Here is a 7068-nt window from a genome sequence, read left to right as displayed (position 1 = left end):
TATCTATATACCCCTATTATGAGACCAATTGCAAATATACCCCTTTGAACTTTACAAATACCCCTAAGCATAATACATTACTAAAATACTCTTTTTTGTGTAATGTATATACAAAACCATTACCACTAACCACTATTCAAAAAAAAAATAAAAAAAAAATAAGAAAACCTCCACTGTCTGCCATCAAAACTGTCCACCACCACCAACCACCACCAACCACCACCACAACCACCACCACCGACGACCACCACCACTACACCAAATTCAATAATTTGTAACACTGAATTGTTGCACTAATGAGTGTGATAATAGTTGTGACACAAATTTGTGTGACATTGATGAAAAGTGTAACAATATATCCCTATTTTATTTTTTTTATGTCTTATTAATTATGTTATGCTAAAAAGTGTAACAATTCAAATATTAAAAATACATCAAATAAACATTAAAAAAAAATATTTTCTAGTAAAATTATTTGGAAAAATAAAAAGGTCTCTCCCACAATCCCACGTTTCCCCCATTCTTTTCTTCCTAGGCTTGAATTGCAAGCGTCTGAGAAAAGAAACCAACCTCCTCCTCCTGCAACTCGAAGGTTTCTCCATCTCCCTCTAAATCTAATCAATCACTCTCACTCTATATCTAGTCCTGTATTGATTATGAGAAAGGACCGTTAAATAGGGTTTTCCAGAAAAATTAGAAGATTTACTTTGGGGATCTAATTTTAATTTCCAGGGTTTATGATGTGTATAGAACTAATTTCGTTTTGGCACTAAATTGTGGTTCTAATTTCGCTAGGATTCTTTGCGGCAGCAACAAATAACAACCTCAGATGCTGCATTTTGTATTAATCAAGGATCGTATGGTTGCTCATGAATCCATTGTGAAACAGGTTAATATGATTTCTCTCTTCTATTTGATGAATATAATTTAAGTAGTGCATATTACTTTGTTTAACTTCTCCTAAAAAAGGGACCCTTAGGTTTGATGTTTTCTCTTACTCTTAAGCTTCTTTTAGAAAACAAAAAAAAAAATATATCTAAAAGCTATTGCAGATCAGTTCCTAACCTTTCGTTGAGCCATTTGAAGTTGATATCACACACCTCATACTTGCATTTAGTTAAGAACATAATGGTGTTCAGATGTTGAATTCCTTTTTTTCCCAATTAAGCTTCAGGAATCTAATTGGTGTGACTATCTCTATGAGCAGGTTATTAATTCAAAGTGTCGGTCTCATTTCTTATACCTTTTTGAGCCATACAGGTCATGACAGAATAGTAATTCCTATGGTGAGTCTGGAATTAGGGTAATTTGATAGTAGATGGATTCGTTTCCTTCTAATTTGGCACGTGTTACTCTTCTTGTGGGTGTTATGTGAATCATAAGTTGTAATTACTAGCTTTGTGTCTTAGTTATTCTTTGCCTTTGATATCTTGTAATATTCCAGATTGATAATATTTCTGTGGATGTCACTGTGGACTTTCTTGCATGGATATAGGTGGATATTGAATTCAACACATCAATTTGAAAATTTAGAAGAAGGCTATCACATTCTACGGAGGAGCAATTTTCGCATAATCTTTCAATGCTCCTGTTGTGATCTCCTTGTAAAAGCGAAAACTAAATTGATTGAGAAAGTATGTCTAGTAGTTACTTCTCATAATTTTCATAAGCTTATTGTTTCGCTTCGTTCAGAGGATAATATTTTAGTACAAGTTATTATCTACGATCTTTTGTTCACTGACGACGGGGAAATGAAACTTGATTTTTAGTCCGATGCGGAGGTTTGTGGATGATGCTACAAATCTGTCATTTCTTCTCACTATGCTTCTTCTAGTACAAACTTCAAATTTGTCAAAATTTGGAGGTTCGTATCATTCTTGGATTTTATTTTAGTAGCTTGTTGTTGTATACATGTATGGGTGACTTTGATATCTTCTTAATGATACCACTTATCTTGTTGATTCAGCTGCAGGGTGTAGTAGTTACTACAATAGGGTTCTTAATGATAACTATTAAGAAACAGTTTCTTTGTACTTTTTTTTTCTTGTCATCATTTTGTTTAAATTAAAGCTCCTTGCTTTATAAAAAAATAGAGATCTCAAACAGATTTTCAAACTATATTGCTTTATTTGATTGATAAATGCGAGGTATCAAGCAACCAAATATTTTGAAGGAATCATCATAGTTGTGTTGCTTGTTATCACAAACTAATTATTTTGTATATATGATATTGACTGAACTTTTCCTTGATGTTGAAGTTGATGTTTCTTGGTTACTTTGGTATCATGCAGATACTTGCCAGACACTATTGATGTTGTGGGTGGGAGTCAGCAGAGGTCCTCGGGATGCAAGTTTTAGAGAACTTGTTCACCGTCTGATTATCTGTTGGTTGAGTTTGTTAATTCACGATGAAGAAGATGAATTTATAAGAGTCAGTGATTTTCTTCTATCTTATTTCTTTTGTATTTACTAAACTTGAACTATATTAGCGTATGTTGCTACCCAATGTGTTCCCAGTCTATGCTTGTTTACTTTTACGTTCTTATACTTGTATGCTATGTGCAGGAACACTTTCAAGCCCTCTGCTGTAACATATATATCCTAAATCATATATCAATGTATAACTGATCCGCTTTGCTAAGCCGGAAAAGAAAACAAGGCAAGGATATAGTCATCTGTCTAAGTATACTCACTGATGGGATAGTTCATCATTAAGTTATATTGATAGTCAGGTTATTGTTATGAAATAATGGTGTGAACTGCACTGATATGGTGTGATTGTTGTAAATTATAGTGCACAAACCAATCTTAATTTTCACTGGTCTAAATTTTGGCAACTTGTAAAATTAAAGCATATTCACCTTTTTAATTAACTTGTACACAATTTAATGCAATTCATGTGAATGGAGATTTATAAAATTTGTTTATGTTCTGCTTCCAGAATGCGGGTGGGTAGGTGCAGAAATCCCGAACTAGGGGAGGAAAAAAATTATATTTTTTTTATTAATTATTCCAGAGATTTGTTACACTAATACATATAAAACTTTAGTGACATATTTAAGTGGGACTTTAATTAATTAAAGTCACACTTATTAGTGTGAGTATTAATGTGTAACAAAAGAAAAACACCATATTTATTACACTAATAAGTGTGATAATAAATAGGATGTCACACATATTTGTGTAACAAAATGCCAGATTTGGTGTAGTGCACCACCATCGCCAACCACCACCATTGTCCACCACCGCCGCCAACCACCACCACCAACAGCCACCACTGTCCACCACCTCCGCCGCCCACCACCACCAACGACCACCACCACAACCACCACCACCAACAGCCACCACTGTCCACCACCTCCGCCGCCCACCACCACCAACGACCACCACCACCGTCGCCACCAACCACCACCATTTTCCAGCACAGCCACCACCAACCACCACCACCGCCAACCAGCACCGCCATTTTCCTCCACCACCATCGCCAACTACCACCACCGACAACCAGCGCCACGGTACACCACCGACAACCACCACCACTACCCACCATCGCCATCAACCACCACCACTTTCATCCACCGCCACCAATCACCACCATCAACCACCAATTCCACCACCATCATCTAGAGGCAACTTGGTGAAGTTGTCTTCAATAATGGAGGCAACTAGTTCAAGTTGTCTCCACATATGGAAGCAACTAGCACAAGTTGTCTCCAAAAAAATAAAAATTATACACAAATAAGTGAACCTAGTGTGAGTCGAACACACATCCTCCATCTGTGCTACTGCAACTCTACCTGCAACAGCTTCATGACCACAACCGTCTATGCACACTTGCAACATGAGCCGATAGCTGTAGTCACTTCCATGCCCCTACTCAAACACCATCAGCAACACACAAGCAGTAACAACTTCTTGTTCTGCTTTCAATGCCTGGATACATATTGAGTTCCTTCTCAACTTCCAAAACATTCATCTACCCTCTTGACTTTAAAGCATGAGCATCAACAGCACAACCATCATCAACAACTCAACACAACCCTATGTTACCATTGCACCACAAATTCGTCACAACTACTCTAAGATATAGGTATAAGATAATTTCCGATGAATGAATGGACCCAAAAACATAATCAAGTTGCCTCAGAACTGGAATCAACTAGCTCAAGTTGTCTCCAATATGGAATCAACTAGCTGAAGTTGCCTCCAAAAGTGAAAGCAACTTTCTCAAGTTGTCTCTAGAAAAAGGAAGCAACTAGCACCTGCAATTTGTATTTGAAACTTAGGCATTCATGTAACCATTATCGAGCCAACACAACATCCATTCTTTTTTCATTTCTCCTTAGCTTCAGAACTATCTCAGATTCCCACTTCAATGAATATCAACAACAACATAATTAACCCATCACCGAAACCAGTTTCATTTCGTTGCAGCTTCATATCTGTCTCACAGTACCATCATCATTTCTGCAAACCTCATATTCAGTTCATTACTATAACCACCAAACCGAGGCATACACTCATTCCTTGTTCTTGCGGAGTTATATCTGCAATTCAAACTTGAAAATCTCTAGTTCTGCAATGAACACAACCCACAAAATCCACCATATCTCTCTGAATCATCAGTCCCAAATATCATTCTCATCTCTGGAATCGATTAACGCCCTTGAACTATGTATGTAATCAAAAGCAGATTCAAGACAACGCATTAACATTAACATCACCTGCATCTTCACTAACCACCGCCACAGCCGCTGCCACCAGACTCCAATTATAACACCACCAACAACCACCTACAAAATACAAGCATCTCTTCATACCACCTGCAATCTCACATACAACTACTACATAAACCATTTCAACCACCAAAAAAACTTCAACCCATAAACCCTAGATTCAGTTCTTCAATTTCATCTTCTCTGTTTAACATTCACCAGAACATCATTGTTGAAACTTCCACCACCAACGCTGCAACACCACCAACACCACCATCCAACACCAATACACGACCAAAACATTAACCCACCACTGTTATTGACCCTATGAATTCAATAATAAAATTCACTGAATCGAATCTTCAACTCAAATCCACACGAAATCTGAATCTCGATTTGAAATTATCAAATTAAAAACCAAAAATCAAATTAATCTTTGAATCTATTTGAAATCAGAAGAGGAAGAATAACTAAATCATAACTAAGTTTCAATGGTTCAAACACACAAATCTTTGAATTCAAAAATTACCTGAAACCGAAATCTGGAACTTTAAATCTCTGAATCTAAAAATCTTACTTTATGAGATCTGATTATGGAGATATTCGAGTAAAGATGATTCTGGAATTTTGGCGGAAGTAGAGATGGTGATGTAGTGGAAGTGGTGTTGCGACGACGGCGACGATGAAGATGGTGGTGGTTGTAGTGGCGACGGAGATGGAGATGGAGAGAGTTTCATTGGTTTTTCTCGAGTGAGAATAAAGAAGAAGATGAAGTATAAGAAGTAAAGGTTAAAAATGGGATTATGTGAATTATTTTTCTATTCATAATTCCAATTATATCATTAGGAGTATTTGTAAAGACTCATAAGGGTAGTTGTGATAGACCCATGGATAGTATGGGTGTTTATAACATTCCCACTAATTTGAGAGTAACATTAGTGATCTTTTCTTCTCAATACACGAAACTTTCACTGAAGACGCATATCAAAGGCCATAAGTGTGCAGAACCGAGAGTACTATTTCACGTGGTTGCACTGCATATACAGTTTTTACAGAGGCCCGAATAGATGTCCACGTGTCAATAAACCAATTGGCTTATACTAAACCAGTACAACAAAACGGTCAAATCCGCGCTTATCCGATCCTTGCTTCATTGTGCAGCAACAACACAGGCAGTCAGCTCAGCTGTAGAGAAGAAAACACACCATTTTCATCTTCTTTGGAAAACCCAAACCTTGGAGAAACCTTGACCAAAAAAATAATGAATCCTTGCCAAAAATCCCAAACAACCAAAAGAAAGAGTAGTACTGGATCATCTTCAAACCTTCCATCAACAGATGAACATCAACAACGAACACCTCCTACAAGAGTGAGAGTCTTATCATCATCATCACCTAATGGCGTTTATCATCATTCATTTGAAACTTCTCCTGAGTTCAAGACTACTAGAGACCACCTGTTCAAGCTCATGCCACAAGATCCCCATCTTCAACCATTAGAAAAAAACTCTCCCACTGCTCTTAAAGGTTTCAGGCTTGTGTTGGATATTGATTTTGTGAATCTTGCTCTGAAACTCTCAGGACCAGTTGATCCTGGTGAGTTCTCCAAAGGTATAGAGGAGTACGCTTCTCAACTCTCAACCCTTGAACAGAATGGTTACAATGTTGTCAAACTCCGGGAAAAGTTTGATAAACTTAGAAAGATTTCAGATGAGGAAAAGAGGAACAGAGAGAACATGCAGGAGAAGAGAGATGAGAGGAACGATAAACAGGTGAAAGCTTGTATTACTTTGAATAGGATTGATACTTTGATGAGAGAGCTGAAGACGTTGAACGATTGTGCAATGGTTCAGAAGAAAGAGATTGAGACCCTTGAGTTGATGGAGATGAGTTATAATGAAGAAAGAAAGAAGATCTTGGAGAATTTTTCAGCAACTGCAACATCAGCTTGGTAGAAGAAAATCAACTAGTAGTATAGAAGAAGAGGGAGTCGGTGATTTAGTAGTAGGTAGTATTAGGAGGAGGGGCCTTTTGTTTCATTGATATCTGCTGTACATATAACCTAAATCAATGATATTTACTGTTTTGTTTCTCTTTTTTTCTTTTGTTCTTCATATTTTTCTGAATCTTTGTGGTAAATCCTAAATTTCATTGCTATTCCTGGATTTTAAGCCCCTAATTAGCAATTCCGATCAGTTGCAAAGACAGAACTGCAGCGGTGATTAACATAATTCTTCCAACCTTTCATTTCTCATTCAGTAATTGTTTGTTAACAAGTTGCAGAAATAAAAACAAAATGCACCACACCCCATTGAATAATACTAGATTACTGATGCAGCAGTGAAGGCCAACGA

General features: G+C 37.0%; 1 long non-coding RNA gene across 3 annotated transcripts; it reads left to right on the top strand.

The window, feature by feature from the left end:
- Positions 1–477: 477 nt before the first annotated feature.
- Positions 478–2919, top strand: LOC113277730. Of its 3 annotated transcripts, none has more exons than XR_003325104.1 (7): positions 478–592; positions 796–889; positions 1208–1286; positions 1496–1634; positions 1770–1864; positions 2292–2431; positions 2566–2919. It is a non-coding gene; the product is annotated as an uncharacterized LOC113277730 (long non-coding RNA). The 3 variants fall into 3 exon arrangements; XR_003325106.1 differs by having other exon boundaries at positions 1445–1634; XR_003325105.1 differs by lacking the exon at positions 1208–1286.
- Positions 2920–7068: the final 4149 nt, after the last annotated feature.

Source organism: Papaver somniferum, chromosome 5 (assembly GCF_003573695.1).
Source record: "Papaver somniferum cultivar HN1 chromosome 5, ASM357369v1, whole genome shotgun sequence".
NCBI classification, from domain to species: domain Eukaryota; kingdom Viridiplantae; phylum Streptophyta; class Magnoliopsida; order Ranunculales; family Papaveraceae; genus Papaver; species Papaver somniferum.
The sequence above is the reverse complement of the archived record's forward strand: the minus strand, read 5'-3'. Positions and strand labels throughout refer to the sequence as shown.